This window comes from Homarus americanus, unplaced genomic scaffold, assembly GCF_018991925.1.
Source record: "Homarus americanus isolate GMGI-L3 unplaced genomic scaffold, GMGI_Hamer_2.0 scaffold57965, whole genome shotgun sequence".
NCBI classification, from domain to species: domain Eukaryota; kingdom Metazoa; phylum Arthropoda; class Malacostraca; order Decapoda; family Nephropidae; genus Homarus; species Homarus americanus.
Window position 1 is genome coordinate 5,591,550 of NW_024725031.1, and position 19,365 is coordinate 5,610,914.

Genomic DNA, 19,365 nt, shown 5'->3' on the forward strand with positions numbered 1-19,365 from the left:
TTTTTAACACGATATACTGTATGTGACTGAAATATCTACGATGCTATCAGGGACTAAAAAATCATAACACAGTCCTCGCACAGCCCTAACACAACCCTAACACAGCCCTAACACAACCCAAACACAGCCCTAACACATCTTAAGGAGTTACCAAGAACAGGTCCCAGATAAGAATATACATAACAGTTAATTACTTCCTTAGAGGGTAGAGTCCTCGATGACACAAGAGATCCCAGTGTGGGTGTTGTCTCTTTAAGTGACTCTCTCTCTCTCTCTCTCTCTCTCTCTTCGCTGCTGAACCTGCGAGAGTGTCTCACCATCAACACCGTATACAAGAGAGAGAGAGAGAGACAGAGAGAGAGAGGGAGAGAGAGAGACAGAGAGAGAGAGAGAGGCACTTCACTCATCACAGGGCTATTAAGTTTACCAAGCTCAGTAAAAAGGCGTAAGGGAACGAACGATACAGGCGTCCTCTCATTTATATAGCCAAACTAACTCCAACAAGGTAAATTGGAGCAATTAAGCCGGAGAGATAAACAGCTGAAGGTAGTGAGGCGAGCAGGGTTGGCTGGGTGGTTCATGCAACTCCAACGCTTGAGAATAAAAAAAAAAATCCCTGATGTCATTACTGGGTGATTTTTTCCCCTTGACTTTCATGTATGTGTACGAAGTGGGTTAGGGAGGGGTGGGGAGGGAGGGGTGTGTGGGGGAGGAGTGGAGGGGAGAGTGGGGGGTGAGGGGAGGGAGGGTTGTAAGGAAGGAGATAGGGTGAAGGGGATGTGGGGGTGTGGGATCAAGGAGGGGGGGAGGGAAGAGGGCGAGAGTGTGAAGATGGGGAAAGAGGGGGAGAGTGTGAAGATGTGGGGTGAAAGGTGGGGGGAGGGAATGGGGAAGGGAGGAGGGGTTGAGAAAAGGAGTGAAAGGTGATGGAGAGAGGAGGGGTGAGGAAAGGGGGGAGGGGTGAGGAAGAATGAGGAAGGTGAGGAAAGGGTGAGGGAAGGGGAGGAGGTGAGGAAGGATGAGGGGGTGGGGTAAGGGGGAGGGGGCTGAGGGTTATTGTTTGTTTTCTGTATTATTTCTTTATCTTGATTTTTTTTTCTGTGTCTGTTTTGTCTCATCTTGTTTGTATGTATGTTTGTTTCTCATGTATTTTGTCACTATTTTCCACACTTCATCTGCCTGTCTTACTAAACCCAACCTTCCCCGTCTCACACCCTCTCCAGTAGAATCAATCACAACAACAATGCAACATCTCACCTGGTCCCCTCCAACCCATAGTAACGACCAATACCTAAAAGTCATCCCATCAAACATAACTCAGCCAATGGTCCTTGTCTTTGAGCGTATAAAATATCCTAAAAGTTCTGGTTCTTAATTCTTCCTCAGAGAGAGAATTAAGCATTGCCTTGGGTCCTATATACAGTATAACGGTACGAACGTCTATGGTATTTATCCTTTTATCTATTTCTTTTACCCATTTTTGCTGCCCTATTTTCCTATTGTTTATCACTTTTATGCTTCAATTTATCTATTTACCACATAAGTCATGTGTGATAGTGTATTCCTGATAGTAACACATCTTGCTTACCTCTCTTCACCTCTCCCACAGCCCTCCTTCCCCTCCTGCACCTGTTACACCCATTTCCCTCTCTCTTTCCTTCTTGAACTCTCACACCTTCTCTCCCCTCCCTCCCTCCCTCATCAACCCCATCCCTCCACTCCCTTCCCCAACCTCACTCGGTACACTCCCACCTCACTACCATCCCTCACCTCTCACATTATCCCTCACAAGCACCTTTCCTCCCTCCACCTCTCACACCATCCCTCCATCTCACCCTCCCTCCCCCTACCCATCACGCCACCCTCCATCTCACCCTCTCCCCTCCCCACCTCTCACACCATCCCTCCATCTCACCCTCCCTCCCCCACCTCACACCACCCTCCATCCTTCACCCCTCTCCCTCCACCCCTCAAGCACCACCTCCATCTCACCCTCCATCTCCCATCCATCACACCACCCCCCTCCATCTCACCCCACCCTCCATCCCCATCCATCACACCACCCCTCCATCTCACTCCTCCCCACCCTCTCCTCTCACACCATCCCTCCATCTCACCCTCCCTCCCTCTCACACCACCCTCCATCTCACCCTCCCTCCCCATACCTCTCACACCCCACCCCATCTCACCCTCTCCCTCCACCTCTCACACCACCTCTCTTCCTCACCCTCCCTCCATCCTCTCTCCCTCACACAAAACATTTCACCGATTAATTTGTGTCCCAGTTTTAATCCAAAATAAAACTGCCTGTAGTTGGCACAAGCGGAGGGTAAAGCTGTGATTAAACGGGATACCCACAGACCAGCGGCTCCTCTGTGTTTTGTATTGAGCAAACTTACTGATAATCGGAAGGAATGGAGGGAGGTGGGTGAGGGAGAGTGGATACAGCATTTCGAAAGAGAGAGAGAGAGAGAGAGAGAGAGAGAGAAAAGATAACTGATAATATGATAAAAGAGAGACCACTAAAAACCACTTAAATGGGCCACTAAAAATAACTTAAACCAGACACTAGAAACCACTTAAATTGACCACTAAAAACACTTAAATCAGACTCTAGAAACCACTCAAACGGGCCATTAAAAACAACTTAAACCAGACAGTAGAACCCACTTAACCAGACACTAAAAACCACTTAAACCAGACACTAGAACCCAATTAATACAGCCAATAAAAAACCCTTAAACCAACCACTAAAACACTTAAACCGGCCACTAAAAACCACTTAAACCAATCACTAAAAACCACTTAAACCAGGCACTAAAACCAGAGTAAAAATCACGTGTCCTGCAGTACTATTGTAGGGCATACACGCCGGAAAGTCAATTTATTCCGATGTATGGTGATGTATTCAGCAATTAGACCTCATACAACAGGTGTACCTCAGCCCAACACACCTGTTCTTCTAACCTTCCCTCTATGAAATCCCGCCGCTTCAGTGTTAGCGCTACCTGAAGCTATATTTCAGCTATTGTGGACTCGTATAGTATAATGTCTTTCCCTGTCTGATTTTAGATTTATTTTAAATGAAGTCGTATTTTAATTTTTATGGATCTTGATAGATTCTTTTCCTGTCAGATTTCATATTTATTTTTGCTGAAGTTTGATGGTTTTAACTGCAATATATTCTTCTGTAAATAATCTCTCACTGTCAGATTTCAGGTGTATATCAGTTAAAATTACATCTAGGTAAAGTTATGATGTATGCTAATTCAGTATATATGAAAATGAACTTGGCTGAACATTTATATCAAACACATGTAGATAAGACCAATATTACGTTCCATCTTCTATAAGTTTCTTTGAGCTCAAGTGGTCATGTTCATATTAATTCCCAGCTTGTCTCAGTTAGTCTTATTTGAGGTTATATATCAAAGTATATTATTAGACTTCCATTAAGCCTTTACGGTTAATAGAGTAATGGGTAAATTAAGGGGTATTAGCGTCTCAACACGACGTAACCCTTAATTAACTCTTTACCCCTTTAAAAGGTAATTAAACAGGTAAACGAAGGTTGATTTAACCCTTAATCTTTAATACAGTTCTTACCCAGGTAGTAAAAGCGGTATTGCTAGTTTCCTTAACTCTTTACCCATCAATAAAGCAAACACTCACATAAACAAGGGGTTAATAGCAGTTCTTTAACCCTTAACCCCTTAATAGATAAATTACTCAAGTAAAAATTGGTATTAGCAATTCCTTCACCCTTTAAAGAACAAACACATAAACAACCGGATAACGACAGTAGTTATCCACGTAAACAAAGTGTATATAGCATCATAAATTCCTTAACAGAGTCTAGTTAAAACAGGTAAACAGATGCTTGTTAGCGGCGTCATTAATAAGCCAGGAGATGGGGTAGTTAAGGAGGGCCATCCCACGCATAAACCACCAAGATGTTACGCTGATGGATCCTGGTCAAGATTTAATTACCTGAATTTTACCTTGATGATAGGAGGGTGAGCAGGTACACCTTGGTAATGTCTTCTTCTTCTTCATTTTTTCCCCATCTCAATCTTCCTTCCTCCTCTTTCTTCTCTTACTCTTTCTTCTTCCTTACTTCCCTCCTCCTCACTCTTCCTCCTTCTCATCATCTTACTCCCTCCTTCATTGTCTCCACCTTCCCCAGGCAGCTCTTGCGGTAGCGTACAGTAAACATGGATAATGGCCGCCTTGAGTGCTTTATTTCCTCCATCCCATCTCCTTCTTATCTTTTTATTCCTTCCTTCCCTCCCTCCCTCCCTTCCTCCCTCTCTCCCTCACTCCCTTCTTCCTTCCCTCCCTCCATTCTTCCCCCCTCCCTTCAATCTTCCCTCCATCACCTCCCCTCCTCTATTCTTTCACTACATCATCTTCCTTCCCTCCCCCATCAGTCCTCTCTTTCTACCCATCATCTCCCTCCCTCTTCTCTCTCACTCCATCACTCCTCCCTTCTTCCTTCCCTTCGTCACTCTACTCCTCCCTCACTCCTTCACTCCACTCCTCCCTCCCTCCATCAGTCGTCCCCCTCCTTCACTCCACTCCTCCCTGTCTTTTATGGAGGGTACAGTAAACATCGATAATGGCATCTTAAAAGCTTTATATAATGCTCTTATTCTGGCGTCTTCCCTTTCTCTAGCCCTTCATCCACCAGCCCTTCATCCAGCATCCGTCTCTTACATCCAGCACCCTTCTCTCACATCCAACACCCGTCTTTCACATCCAGTATCTGTCTCTCACATCCAGCATCCGTCTCTCACATCCAGCATCCGTCTCTCACATCCAACACCCGTCTCTCACATCCAGCAGCATCCGTCTCTCACATCCAACACCAGTCTCACATCCAACACCTGTTCCCTCACATCCACATCCAGTCTTCACACCTGCACCGTCTTCAGCGAATCCAACAACGGCCCCTGGCGATCCATCAACACCCGTCTCTCACATCCAGCATCCGTCTCTCACATCCAGCACCCGTCTCTCACATCCAGCACCCGTCTCTCACATCCAGCATCCGTCTCTCACATCCAGCACCCATCTCTCACATCCAGCATCCGTCTCTCACATCCAGTATCCGTCTCCCGTATCTCCTCATCTCCAGGAAGGTCAGGTGTGAGATAAAGTCAACATAATGAAGGTTTAAAGCCACAGACAAGACGACCACGACAGCACGGTGTGATGGGGTGCAGATTATAGCACACACACACACACACACACATACACACACACACACACACACACACACACACACACACACACACACACACACACACACACACACACACACACAAACCAGTATAAAGAACAAGAATTAATCAGAATAGAAAATGTCTGAACTGAAATTTTTTTTTATTGCATTGAGAGAAAAATCACGTTGCATCATTAGTGTTTAGTGGTTTATTCATGTGGTTTATCGTTATTGTTCACATTTGATAATCACTGTGCATGGTTCAGTATCCCCAGTGATGACGTTTTATTTGTAGTTTTATCCAAGTTTAAGGTTATTACTTTGTTTTATACGGATAGTAAGAAATTGACTGTCTGCTGTGTTAGGCCTTATCTTAGAAAAAAATACTGCAAGTAAAAAAAACAGCATCAGTCAGATCAGTAAAGGCAGCGACTAGACTAACCAAACACAGGAAAAAAACACAAAAAACCTTACAATCCTCATTTCAACCCTTTAAAATAATATGTACAGTCATGGCATACATAAACTAGATGAATATACTGATGACATAAACCTGTCAGGATGGCCAACAGAGGTCATTGTTTGACCCCCCACATGAAAGGTCAAATGTTTACACTCTCACTATATCACACTGGTAATGACACCCTGTTATAATTGTGTTGTTGGTGACAGTGTTTTGTGGGGACGTTATGTTCATGTTACACCTCACTTGCCTGTTGTCTATTACATTTGTGATTTAAATTTATGTACTGTACCCGAGTTATGTTATGGCCTTTGTCAGTGCTTCTGGATAGTGTCACTCTACTACTTCTACTACTACTAATAATAACAATAATAATAATTAATAAAATAAAGTACTAATAATAATAATAAAAATAATAAATCAAATAATAATAATAATAATAATAATAATAATAATAATAATAATAATAATAATAATAATAATAATAATAATAATAGCGTTAAATCCAAGTTACATAAGTCACTTCTCTATAACTCTGGAACAACAACAACCACCTTAACACAAGACAAACAACAACAACACCACCTAGATTGTGGTGATATAAAACAGCTCTTCCATCCACAGCCCACAACAAAACATAAGTGCAATTCCATTCTTGCAACACGTCAGCTACCCACTGCAATTGCTCACTTACGTGTTTTGCCCGGACATAAACTTATCCACTTTCTGTTACGAAAAAATAAAAATATAAAAAATAAATCCAATAGAATTTAGGAACGACCCATTCTTTCCCTGCAACATGTCGCCTATCTATTGCCATTGCACACTTAAGCGTCTTGCAAGAATATATATATTCGTCCTCTTTTTATAACGAAGCAAAGAATAACATCCAATTACCGACTGAAGTTATCGATATTTGTTGTGTGCAAGAAAGTGTTTTATTCCTCTCTTACGTCACTGAAGAAAAACCCGACAAGAACTACTTTTATATAAACAAGAATTACTGAAAACTGCTCAAAAGGTGCGTCGGTGAGGAGCGGGAGGGATGTGTGGCTGACAAACAATGAGAAAGAGAGAGGAAACTGAGAGAGCTGGGAGGAAAAGAAATATACAGAAGGGGAGAGAGGGGAGGTGGGAGGGAAGAGAGAGGAGGAGTGAGAGAGGATGGGGAGTGGAGGAAAGAAGGAGAGATAAAGGAGGAGAGAGGAGTGAAGAGAGAGAGAAAGGACGGAGGAAGTCAAGAGGATGAAGAAAAGGAAAGGAAGGATGGAACAGGGCGAGAGGACGGAGGAAAGGAAGGAGGTCAAGAGGAGGGAGGAGGAAAGGAAGGAGGTAAGAGAGGGAGATGTAAAGATGGAGGAGGGCGAGAGGATGGCGGTCAAGAAGAGGGAGGTTAAGAGAGAGGGAGAGAGGTAAGGATGGAGGAGGACGAGAGGATGGCGGTCAAGAAGAGGGAGGTTAAGAGAGAGGGAGAGAGGTAAGGATGGAGGAGGCGTCTTAGAAAAGATTTTATGGCCTCTCGACCAAAGGTGTGAACCGCACCCTTCACTCCTACCACAAATACTTTAATCCCATTTTATACGGAGGCCCTCTGACGCCTAGTTCCTCCTCCTCCTCCTCATCCTCCTTCTTCTTTTTCTTCCTCATCCAGTTCATTCGCATAACCGAACGTTTCTTACTGTTGTAGTCCTTAAAATGAAGAGTTACATAGGAGGAAATTCTGGAGAAGTTGTGGTCGTCTTTATCTCATATTTGAAATTCCTGAGGGTCTCCTTCTGCCTCTCGTCTGTCACTTTGTTAGTGTAGCCGACCACCTTCTCCTGGGACCTTTGTTTAATTATTTCATCTACAACGGGAGGCCCTTTGACTAGTTCGTTTCCTCTGTTGCTACACCGTGGATAGTCCAACAAGCGACACGCTAAGCCTCCTTCCTCTCCTTAGTTTAACAAGAGTGATATTCAACCCCTTCCCTTATCCTTCACGCGTCACTGTATCCTACGGGAGTTCGGTCTGTGTCTTTGTGGCCGAAGGACGCCTAGATAGGATATCTCCCATCCTCTTGGTATCCTTTGTTTAACCGAACCTCCTTAAGGACTTAAAATTCCTCACCATATCAGGAATATCTCTAAAGGATGTTGTGGCTATGTGCTGTTCTCTCCCGATTTCCTGGAGCTCTTCTTTTCTCTAAATCACCAAGAGAAGAACAACCACCTCTCCTGAACATGTCACCAGTTAGGGTAGAACAGTTTGTCTTCCCAAATCAGCAAGAGAAGAACATCCATCTCTCCTGAACATATCACCAGGCGGAGGAGAAACAGTGCTTCGGGATCTCTAGAGCAATTATCACCCCAAATCACCAAGCTGATCAAGAACTGCAAATGTCTCTATACGTGTTTCCAGAAGAGAGAGAGAGAGAGAGAGAGACAGAGAGAGAGAGAGAGAGAGAGAGAGAGAGAGAGAGAGAGAGAGAGAGAGACGGACATACTACTGATCCTATCTGCTTAAAATATTCGTGGGATAATCTTCTTCCTACCCTAAGAGAGACGTAACTCTGGCAATGTCGTCTTGGGAGTGTTATGGCATAGTTACCCCTTCAACGTAAACAAAACAACAACAATAACAACAACAACAACAAGAGAAGAAGAGAGGAAAGAAATCTAGTTATATTAATCCTTCTTTTTGTAGTTTGAAGTATTTAGGGGGAGATATTCCACCAAAATAACTCTCAATAAGGACGAAATTCGACCATCTACATGTTGAAAGGAAAGTGTCGAGTTAGCCTGTGTTATGGTCCTTTCTGAAGTCGTAAAATACACCCCTAAGAAGATGTCGATTCAGTACAGTTTTCTTTGGGTTATTCTTCGTCGATTTTCCTTCCCCCCAAAACGTAAAAATAGGATTCTTCGACCTTCCACAGGTCACAATAGCCCACCCTCTACACGTCACACTATTCGACCTCCACACGTAACATTACTCGACCATCCACACCTCACGTTAACTCGACCCTCCACACCTCACGTTAACTCGACCCTCCACATCTCACGTTAACTCGACCCTCCACACCTCACGTTAACTCGACCCTCCACATCTCACGTTAACTCGACCCTCCACATCTCACGTTAACTCGACCCTCCACATCTCACGTTAACTCGACCCTCCACATCTCACGTTAACTCGACCTCCACATCTTAACTCGACCTCCACACCTCACGTTAACTCGACCCTCCACATCTCACGATAACTCGACCCTCCACATCTCACGTTAACTCGACCCTTCACATCTCACGCTACTCGACCCTCCACACCTCACACTACTCGACCCTCCATAACTCACATTACTCGACCCTTCACACCTCACACTACTCGACCGTGCACATGTCACCAGGAAGGGAGGAATGAGACTGTTATGGTCGAGGGGAGCCATTAACAGCGGCGTAGTTTCACCCTCGGCTGGGCCAGGTAGCGTGTGGACCACGTTTACAACCCTGTAATTACTGGAGACACCTGAATGACGACGCTTGGGTGACTCTCTCTCTCTCTCTCTCTCTCTCTCTCTCTCTCTCTCTCTCTCTCTCCGTTGCTGTCTCTTTATGTTCGTGTTTAGATCTCTATAAATCTGTCTCTCTGTCTGCCTCTGTCTCTCTCTCTAGCTCATTCCTTCATTGTCTCTATGTTTCCCTTTCTCTCAGTCTCTCTCCAAAGTGACAGAACTCACCATAGCTACACCAATGCGTATATAACAGCGTAAATAATGAAATAAATTAAAACAACTCCTTCACGCGGATAAAACATAATCAGGTAATCAGTCAAAACCCATGATATCTTTAGTAATTCCTATATGGGGTTTTTCTTGAGCCTTGATCAGGTAGGGTTGGGTGTAAACGGGACTGCCCAGTATGGGCCAATAGGCCCGCTGCAGTTTCCTCCATTCTTATGTTCTTATGTTCTTAAATGGAGTAATTAACACTGACCTCCTCGACTGGTACAGGTAAATAGGAGTTATTATCCGTGACCTTATTCTATACACAGACGACCCAGCATGTTTTTATTGTAAGAAGTACCTCAAGGTCGTACTTAAGCGTGTGTGTGTGTGTGTGTGTGTGTGTGTGTGTGTGTATTGTATTAGTAGTAGTAGTAGTAGTAGGCGCACATGGCAATATAGCAACAGGGAAGTACTGTACACATATTGGTTGTACAGATGTACATTATTCTCACCTATAGAGCTCAAAACTATTAACAGTTCAGAAAGTGCCACAATTTTATAAAATATATGAATTTATATATCTACAATTATATATCTTCATGACCCAATATATTTTCGCGTTAAAATTTACACAAATGAATTGCCAACACGTTTTTCCCACCTGAATAATATATATATGAGTGTATATATTTACATAACAATTAAATCCACCGTATATATGTGTGCGTGTGTGAGTGTGTGTTTGTGCACGCGCGCGCACTTGGGAAAATACAGGCCAACTTTCATAATAAAATCCAATGGTACAGAATTTGTGGGAATGTGAGGTTGAAGCACGGTATTAAATTTCTGTATTTGAAGCACTATTAATTCTCACTGGTATTTGGCTAGGATAGCTCTTTACGAATTTGTCATTGTCACTGTCATTGTCGTTTTCTAGGTCTTTTTCAGTCACTTTCACTTATTTTCATTGTAATTCCAACTTTCACTGTCATTTTCACCTTTATCACTGTCATTATGACTGTCTTTGTCACTCTTACTGATACTGTCACCATAAGCATTATTGTGTACTGCTATTGTTGGATAACTTTCCGTTAACCCAGAGAGAGAGAGAGAGAGAGAGAGAGAGAGAGAGAGAGAGAGAGAGAGAGAGAGAGAGAGAAACACACACACACACACAAAACAGTGCGAACGAATCTAACACAATAATCTATCTTTGTAAAACATGTTTGTCCTTGCCCAATACCAAACACGGTAAACACTTAATACTCTGACATGACTCGTCTTGCGATGTAACACGTCAACCACTTCACTGACATGACTCGCCTTGCAATACAACATGTCATCCAAGAAGGTTCTGTAAGTTCGATAACATTGGGCCTCCCCCTCGCGTCCCTCCTCTCCTACAAAGAAAAATATATGGGGTCAGAGTCCTTCGTGAGATATTGGAGGAGAAGGAAGAGATAGAGGAGGAAGAAAAAGAAAAGAGGAGGAGGATGAAGAGTATAATGAGTAGGAGGAGGAAGAAGAAGAACATAAGAAGGAAAAGAAGGATGATAAGATAGAGGAAGAGGGAGAAGAAAGTAGAAGAAAGTAGGAGGAGGAGGATGAATAGGAGGAGGAGGAGGAGGACTATGAGGAGGAGGAGGACTATAAGGACGAGGACAAAAAACAGGAACATAAGAAGGAGAAGGAGGAAGAGGAGTTGATTCCACTGACAAGAACATCTCAAAACGTCGGATGAACAGACAGACAGAGACAGACAGACAGACAGACAGGAGAAACGATCTAACATCTAATAAATAATAATAATAATAAAAACATTAATAACAATAAAATGACCTCAGTGTTGAATTTAAGGTCGTATTTTCACCGAATATTAAAAACAAATTACTTTTCCGTTTTCTTTTACGACCCCAAGACGGCCTTCAACACAACAGCATCTCGATACACGTAATTCTCTGAGCCTTTTCTAACGAGGGAAAACCTTTCCTGTTCTTAGCAGCGTATTGTTAGGTCGTGGTTCTGTGAAGTCGTCTCTCAAGCCAATCAAATTTCTGGTCACAGTGTTCAGAGAGAGAGAGAGAGAGAGAGAGAGAGAGAGAGAGAGAGAGAGAGACTATATTACGATATCTCACGCACATAAAACACATCACAGAGGACGGAGATGTGATGATGAGCGAGTGTGAGAGTGAGGTAGTGTAGCATTAATATAATCTACATATATAGCAGGTGTGGGGATCTGCTTTGACTACGAGCTAGTGCTGAGGATTGATTACTAAGGTGCTTATTCAGGTGTTATTGTCTTGATGAATGTAAGGTAGAAGGTTTAATATATATACACATACATTTATAGTCAGAAACGTTTACACAATCTCTCTCTCTCTCTCTCTCTCTCTCTCTCTCATCTTCTACAGTAAAGGAGGACCTACAAACCCACCTTCCAGGATTCCTTCATTTTAAACTCCTCCATCTCTTAACACAGGAAATTTAACACTTGAGGCCACAGCTAGGAAAGCCATTTTGATATATTGATGTCTAAATGGCAGTCTGGTGGTCAACAACGTCTCTGACCATTTTTTCTGCCCGTCGTTAGGATTTTGTTCATTATCGCCTCTTATCGTTAGATCCATCTTCCCACGACCGCCTCGCAAATTACATACAGACATAAATATCCCCCCCGACTTTAATCGGCTTTTTAGGGCCTATATATTAAGGGAGAGTATCTGTGTGTAGTTACAGGGATCCGACGCCGTGTTGAGACGGTGATCGCGTGACCGAGAGAGGATCAAAGCCTCCTCCCCCGCCGTCTATAGTTTATAAGGGGTTCAGATCCCCCGCTGAGGTGCCACAATACCCCGCCCTAGTATTGAAATTCTGACCTTCACCTAATGAGCGTTTTAATGGTCATACAGAACGAGGGTATTAATAACTAAAAGAATTAGTCCCAGGCTTAACCATCACGATTTACGAGTCGTAATTATACCCCCCAAAATAACATATAAAAATACATATACAAACTATTTCTTTTCACGCTACAACAATGATTTAATTTAACAGTAAATTTTATTATATCTAAAAGTGGTTGTTGGTGTAAAGACGAGCATGGATGAGCGTCACAGTGACCAGGTAAAGGTGAACACCGTGTTTTACGTAATACTGTTAACATTTAATTTAGACACAACTAACCTCCCGGAAACTGTGGCAACTCACCGCCCAAATTACAACTTAGTCTCGTTGTCGTACATTGTTCCTCTTGTTTAATGAGTTCTCAACTTTGGTGTATTGTGTCAGTATAAATGGTTAAATATATATATAAATAAACAAATAAATAAATACAATATACTTGTAGACAGACAGATAGATAGATAGATAGATAGATAGATAGATAGATAGATAGATAGATAGATAGATAGATAGATAGATAGATAGATAGATAGATAGATAGATAGATAGATAGATAGATAGATAGATATGCGTACCTAACCTAACCTAACCTAACCTCACCTCACCTCACCTCACCTCACCTTATCTACCTACCTACCTACATACATCTGTGCAGCATCTTCGAATGGGGAGGTAAAAACTTGGTTAAATTCAATAGTAATAAAGTTCGGTATTTACCAATTACACTTTCCAAATTAGATGATCTGCCACCAATCACATTTCAGGACGCTATCATTCTGCCAAATTCTAAAATATATATGCTAGGCCTCACCATTTCCTCCAATATGTCTTGGAAGCCACACATCCTTAACATAGCTAAAGCTGCCTCCCGAAAGCTGGGAATGCTGTACAGATGCCGTAGCTACTTCACTCCTGAGCAGTTGCTTCAAGTATATAAGGGATTCATTCGTGCTAACTTGGAGTACTGCTCTCATATCTGGGGTGGCTCTTCTTCTGTCCGACTGGTAGATAGGGTGGAATCAAAGGCATTTCGTCTTATTAACTCTCTTCCTTTAGTTGACAATCTTTCTTCCCTTTTTCTTCGCCGCAGTGTTGCTTCACTCTCTCTCTTTTACAGGTACCTTAACGGGCAATGTTCGGTGGATTTGGCATCCTGTGTACCGCCGGCAAGGCCGTTGGCTCGTAACACACGTCTTGCCCGCGGTGCCCACCATTTCTCGGTGGCTGTCGGTCACACTAGAAAAACCCGTTATAGTACAATGTACATCCTTCTTTCCTCACACAGCCAAACTGTGGAATGCTCTGCCTTCTTCTGTGTTTCCTGACTCATACATTCTGTCTCACTTTAAAAAGCTGGTTTTCCGGCATCTTCGTGGTGTAGATTAATATAACCTTTTAATTTTCTATTTCTTATTTAGTTTTATTCATATTTTTTCGCCCCCTAGGCCCCGATGTGGGTCGATGACCTGTGCCCGGGCGGGCTATTCCCCGTTAAAAAAAAAAAATAAATAAAAAAAAAACATTCATACATGGATACATAGAGACAGAGAGGTGAACCAAATACCTAAATAAAAGACGTATTTAAGGAGCAACACAACACAGTTCCGGACATAATAACGCCAAGTGAGCTACAGACAACAAGGGGTCAGAGAATTATTGTCCACCAAACTGCCCCTCGCTGTCTCAGTTCCTGTAATTTACCTCTTCTATAAATTCCCACCAGCTGAAAATTTCTTGTTTAAAGTGACTGTAACTTCCACCATGCTGTGAGGTAACTAGAGGTCATATTGAGATAAATATTGTAAAGCCACTGTACTCGGGTTTTTCTTGGTAAAAATACATAAAAAATACTGAAATGTTGAGATGAATAATTGAATAATCAAGTAATTTTGATATATTTTCTGTATTTTAAGGAAGTATATTTTTCAGGAGCTTTTTTTTTTAATAATTCATTTATTTACGTTTTGTTATTCATCTATTGTTGTTGTTGTTATCACCATCACACCTACCCCAACCAATTCTACAACTACTATTGGTTTTAGTATTTTGAGATGAAAATTTAAGTTACCCTCCAAAAAACGAAAAACATAATATTTCATAACTTTAATAATATCGAAAAACTATTTGCCATAGTTACTTTAGCCCCGTTGCACCGTCCATTGCCGTATGCCCAAACACATACCATTGCCACGGCTACACCTTTGGTTGCCATAGAAGAAACAGCGCCGCACTATCACCATGGACACACTACACAATGCAGGGCCGGTGCCAGTATGCAAATAAGCCGGTTGACGGGACGAATTCACACCATGTTGTGAATGGGTTATTTGCTACCAGCCGAGATAACCATGCAAATAAATGCACGTTCAACAAGCTAGGGGGTAGAAACGGCCACCATCCCTACCCGGTCACAGAGATGACAGCTGACGGCATCCCTACCCGGTCACAGAGATGACAGCTGACGGCATCCCTACCCGGCCACAGAGATGACAGCTGACGGCATCCCTACCCGGCCACAGAGATGACAGCTGACGGTATCCCTACACGGCCACAGAGATGACAGCTGACGGCCTCTCTGCACAACCACTGAGATGGACCCCCAGCATCTCACCTCAGTACAATTCATTTTCATTCTTTTATATTATATTTTACCTAATTATTGTCTGTCTCTGATCAATTTATGTACCATAATCCTCCTTATCCTTTTAAACCCCTAATTATTCGCTTCTACGCCATAATTATTCTGTATTCTTATATGGTAATTAAGTTTCTTTACGTTATTCTATATTGTTACATTATTTTATGCCCTAAATTATTACCTTCTGTCCCTTATTCCTCATTATTCTTTTATGTTCCCATGTCATTTCATTCTCCGAGGGAAGTACACCATCACACAGCCCAAATTGGATGGCTTTACTGTTCTGGGCCATACTGGAATATGAGAGAGGAATTTTAGGGCCAATTTCGGGGGGGATTTTGTGACATTTCGTGACCTTTAATGACCTTCCGAGTGTTTGTCCCAGCAGTGAGCAACACAGTCAGTCGGATGTGCGTCCATTACAAATAAATGATCATCATTTTTCTCTGCGTTTGACAACATTCTGAAGATTTAATGAACCATTTATATTCTTACAAATTATCTAAAAATAAAAATCCGACGTAACTTGGAAATCGTGTTGCGTTTCGATATTTCAACGAGAATTATTAATTCTGTTCATTTTTATGTTTGGTTTGGGTTAGATTTGATGATTTTGGGATTGGTTTGGTTAAGTTAGGTCACGTCTGGTTTAATATGTTTAGCTATTTTAGATTAGGTTTGTTAAGGTTAGGTTTCGTTAGATTTGGTTAATGTAATGTTTGATTAGGTTAGGTTAAAATAATGTAATACTGTGTTAGGTTAAAATTATGTTATGTTTGTTATGTTATGTAAGGCTTAAATATTCACGTCTATCATCTACACTGACATGGAACTTCCTGATTGCTCGTCGTCTTTACAGTAATCTAAATCCTCTATTGTGATTGGCCTATTAACACCCAGTCAAAAACTCCCCCCAAAACAAAGCCATCTTGTCACCGCTCACACTTATAAGGATGGTGGGAAGAGGTCGTACAAGTTCTCGTAAGATTTTTCTGACTCTTCGTCGTAAGATTTATCATAGGAAAGGGATGTGACTGAACCTTGCCGAGAGAACTGGTGAAGTTGACAAAGTGATGACGCTAACAGGCTTCTTCTATCGTAGTTTAAGTGAACCGGAAAGATATCTTATCACATCTCAAGACGAAGGAGGAGGATAATCCATCGTCTGAACCTATGAGAATTAGGACACTATCTTTAAGAATTTGATGATGGTAATGATATTAGATTTTTTTTATCATAACTCAACTAGATCAGAATCGTACTGACATCACTCGTGGAAGAACAAATATATCTTATGAGTCTTTGAAAATTAGGACTCACTACCTTAAGATGATGTTCACTTATACCGTACATCAAATAGAACAAAATTGCATAAAAACTTCCTTATTCATAACTCAAATAGATCAGAATCATATACTCGGGTTTCCACTTTTGAGACAGATTTATCGTAGCAACCTTGAAGCTGTATGGAGGGGAGGAGGGGTGGGGTGCCCGATATGGTTGTGTGTGTGATCAGGGTACACTGTCATTTGTCACTCTATGATGTAAATCCTGACTCTCTGTTTGGCCAAAGTATCACAAGTAAACATAACCCGGTTGGCGAGGAGTCAAGAGTCTAAGACACCCAAGGAGAACACTGTACAGGGTACGTTTAACTCATCAGTTTATCATGATTTAGAAGTTGTTGTTTGTTGAAGGCAATCAGACCTAGTGAACGGTGCTTAATGACCCAGGCAGCTGAACCACTTAAAACAAAGACTTAATGAACGATGCTTAATAACCCAGGCAGCTGATCCACTTAAAACAAAGACCTAGTGAACGACGCTTAATAACCCAGGCAGCTGATCCACTTAAAACAAAGACCTAGTGAACGACGCTTAATAACCCAGGCAGCTGAAACACTTAAAACAAAGACCTAGTGAACGACGCTTAATAACCCTGGCAGCTGATCCACTTAAAACAAAGACCCTAGTGAACGGTGCTTAATGACCCAGGCAGCTGATCCACTTAAAACAAAGACCTAGTGAACGACGCTTAATAACCCAGGCAGCTGAACCACTTAAAACAAAGACCTAGTGAACGTAATGACCCAGGCAGCTGAACCACTTAAAACAAAGACTTAGTGAAAGATGCTTAATAACCCTGGCAGCTGAAACACTTAAAACAAAAACACAACAAGGACACAGAGATACACACTAGGGTGGAGGGGAGGAAAGACCATTTATAAACAAAGGCACAGACAGATTATAACTTGAGTCCCAATGTCAACACAACACCACACTGACTCTATACCACAAAGTCACAGTTGGCAGAATACTATACACCAGACAAGGAATATGTGTGTGTGTGTGTGTGTGTGTGTGTGTGTGTGTGTGTATGTGTGTGTGTGTGTGCGCGTGATAGTGTATGACAATAAAACACGTACACAGAAATAACTGGGTGCTCCCCCCCCCTCAAAAAATATCATTTTCTTTTGACTGACATGAGACAGATTGATACATCGCAATATAAGGCAGCAACTCATCATCTTCAGTCAAATATACAAGCAGGTGGTAACGACTGTCGTGTAAAGATCCGCCTCTAAAGAACACAAGATATAAAACTGAGCTTCCTGTTGAGTTCATTGATATAAAACACCGAATAGATCTCATGGAATAAAAAGAGAAAATAAAATAAAAATCAATACTGAGAACGCATCTAAACGTAAACTGAAAATAGTTCACAAGTTAAAATATAAACTCCTAAGGAATTCATGCAATCAAACTGAACTTCCTCTTAAGGTCATAGATATATTTACTTACATAACTAGTATGTGCAGCTAGAAGCAGTAATTGCTACCCCCGTAGTCGGAGCCACGGTAAGAAGGTCTGGCGATCGGATAAATCCTTCTCCTCCTCCCCCTGTCTAAATGTTGCTTAACACTAAGGGATCGCGCACACTGAGGCCGGAAACAGACATATTCTAAATTAAATTGTCCAGAAAGAAGCGATATGTGAGTATTATGACTTCCTCAGCTTGGCCAATACCTGTTACGCGACTCATTCGCCCTTGAAGAGGGCCGTCGTGTTTCAACCCGAATTTTAAACTAAATGAGTCCTAAGGGACACCGCAGTACAGTACTTAACGGGGTGGTGTATAGGTAAAATTAACTAATTCCAATATTAAAAATAAATTTTTTTGGAATATAGTGTGAGATATGAGTTGTTAACTTGACGCACTCGTACGGACAATTTGGGTCAGAATATGTCCGTTCCGACCTCAGTGTGATCGGGCCCTTACTGCTTCTGACTACAGTCACTCACAAAAATCCAGTAACCCGCTTCATTATTCTGAATCCCAAACCGAACCTTCGAACTACCGCTGACTGTCCGCCCTCTGGCTACTGCACGAGGTTTAAAACTAAAGGAACCTTGATATTGTTTAAGGTTAGCCACAGATGGCGCCACTGAGTACGTAACTCAGATACGAAAATAAATGACGTCATAAGCAATACAACGCCTTGTATAACTAAAGAGTACAATAATGGTGTGAATTAGAGAAAATAAAAACTTTTGTTAAAAATAAATTATAAACAGTGAGTAACATACAAATATAATTAAAGAACTTGTCATCCATATTCCTGCTGTGTGACTGGAGAACGAATGGAGCGTCACAAGAAGCCTTTAAGTATTGACTATACTGAGACAAACATCTTCATTATATGGGCCTTAATAATGAAATTAATGTAGCGTAACTTAACCCATCATAACCTAACCTAACCTAACCTTCCACAATGGGAAAACGAAGAAAAAACACAAAACACTGTAAGCCGATGATATATACGTATACCAACAAAAAAATGGTAACAAATTTCAAGACAGTAAAGGAGACAGAAATGATGACCCTTACCTTAACAATTACTTTCATTTACTTTATACCTTTTGTTGGCCACACTATTATTACCCAATCCAAGAACAGTCAGACCAGATTATAGTTAGTCTTGTTCCCTCACCTCCCTCCACTGCCTGCTTACCCTTTCACCTTACACCTCCTCCTCCCTCTACTCTGCCTCCCTTTACCTCACACCTCCCTCCCACATTACCATCTCCTCCATCTTACAAACTTTATGAGAAATATTTTCTGCTACAATAATAATAAAAACAAATGCGTCTTCACTTACCACTATAGAGTAGACAGCCAGCAGTGTAGATCAGGGCAGCACCAACAACAGAGGCAATCAACATTCAGCACCAGCAACACACACGGCACATCCAGGCTCACTTTACTCTCTTTTCCTTTACCTTATTTTCTTTACTTGATCCTCTTCGCCACTGATCAGCCTGCTAGCCTCTCGGGCGGTTGGTCACGTCTTTGTTACGCACTGTTGGCAAATACTGGGCATGTACTGGCTCCTGAATGTATCTGAACCTGCGCCAGTGTTAATCAAGTATGGT